The 2,042-nt window shown below is 40.1% G+C and overlaps 1 pseudogene; it reads left to right on the top strand.

The window, feature by feature from the left end:
* Positions 1–299: 299 nt before the first annotated feature.
* Positions 300–1,317, top strand: LOC132002490 (galectin-3-like; annotated as a pseudogene).
* Positions 1,318–2,042: the final 725 nt, after the last annotated feature.

Genomic DNA, 2,042 nt, shown 5'->3' with positions numbered 1-2,042 from the left:
TTTTAGCTTATAGGGGGATTTCATGTCACGTGGAATTCTATTGTGTGCATGATTATAAATTAATGCCAATGTACTTGGAAAACTTGAAAGCTACATGTAAAAGAATGAAATTGGACCATTTCCAAACACGTGCACACAAAGAAAACTCAGAATGAGTTAAAGTACTGAATGTGAGCTCTGAAACCATAAAAATCCTAGAAGAGAGCACAGACAGTAATTCTGACATCAGCCACAGAAACATTTTTCTGTATATGTCTCCTAAGGCAAGTGAAACAAATGAAAAAATAAACTATTGGAGGATCGCAGCACCTCATCAGAAGCCGCCCCCGCAGCAAGCGAGCGAGCGCCGAGGTGTCGGGAAAATGGCAGACAATTTTTCACTTAATGATGCTTTATCTGGGTCTGGAAACCCAAACCCTCAAGGATGGCCTGGTCAATGGGGAAACCAGCCTGCTGGAGCAGGGGCTACCCAGGGACCTCCTATCCTGGTGCCTACCCTGGACAGGCCCCTCCTGGCAGTTATCCTGGACAGGCCCCTCCTGGTGGCTACCCTGGACAGGCCCCTCCTGGCGGCTATCCTGGACAGGCACCTCCAGGAGCCTACCCTGGACCAACAGCTCCTGCTTATCCTGGACCACCTGCACCAGGAGCCTACCCTGGGCAACCGAGTGGGCCTGGGGCCTACCCGCCTCCTGGACAGCCAAGTGCTCCTGGAGCCCAGCCCGCTGCTGGCACCTTTGGCATCCCTGCTGGATCACTGACTGTACCTTATGACCTGCCCTTGCCTGGAGGAGTCATGCCTCCCATGCTGATAACAATTCTGGGCACAACGAAGCCCAATGCAAACAGATTTGCTTTAGATTTCAAGAGAGGGAATGATGTTGCTTTCCACTTTAACCCACGCTTCAATGAGGACAACAAGAGAGTCATTGTTTGTAATACAAAGCTGGATAACCTCTGGGGAAAGGAAGAAAGACAGGCGACTTTCCCATTCGAAACTGGTAAACCATTCAAAATACAAGTGCTGGTTGAATCTGACCACTTCAAGGTTGCGGTCAATGATGCTCATTTGTTGCAGTACAATCATCGGATGAAAAATCTCCAGGAAATCAGCAAACTGGGAATTTCTGGTGACATAGATCTCACCAGTGCTTCACATGTTATGATATAATCTTAAAGGGGAAGATTTAAAAAAAAAATGAAATTGAATATAAACCCTTACACATTGAAACTTCATGTTTCCTGATTGAAAAATTTCACTTTTATTCATCACTGTCCTTATAAATCTTTGATTTAATAAATATTCTAAGAGTTCAAAAAAAAGAAAAAAAAACTATTGGAGCAACATCAAAATAAGAAGCTTTTGCACAGTAAGAAAACCATCAACAAAACAAAATGGTAAGGTATTGACTAGGGAAAATATTTGTAAATTATATATTTGATAAGCGGTTACTTGCTAAAATCTGTGAATAACTTGCACAACTCAAAAACAAAAATCAATCTGAGTAAAAATAAGCAGAAGGCCTGAATACATATTTTTTTCCAAAGATATATAGATGGCCAATAGACACATGAAAAGATGTTCAATGTCACTAATTTTTAGGAAGATGCAAATCAAAACCACAATGAGATATCACCTTACACCTGTCAGAATAGCAAAAAAATTAGAAGAGTAGAAATAACAACTGTTGGCAAAGATATCAAATAAAGGAACCCTCATACACTGTGGGTAGAAATGTAAATTAGTGCAGCCACTGTAGAAGAAAATATGTAGTTTCCACAAAAAAATTTAAAATAGAAATACCATATAATCATATAATTCCACTTCTGAGTATTTACCCAAGGGAATAAAAATAGTAATTCAGAAAGATATATGCACCTTGAAGTTTATTGCAGCATTATTTGTAATAGCCAAGATATGGGAGCATCCTAAGTGTCCATCAATAGACAAATGGACATAGAACATATACATAAATATATATATGTAATAAAATATTACACAAATATAAAAAGCATGAGATTGAGCCATTTGTGACAACATG

This window comes from Mustela nigripes, chromosome 15, assembly GCF_022355385.1.
Source record: "Mustela nigripes isolate SB6536 chromosome 15, MUSNIG.SB6536, whole genome shotgun sequence".
NCBI classification, from domain to species: domain Eukaryota; kingdom Metazoa; phylum Chordata; class Mammalia; order Carnivora; family Mustelidae; genus Mustela; species Mustela nigripes.
This window is presented reverse-complemented; position numbering and strand designations above follow the sequence as displayed.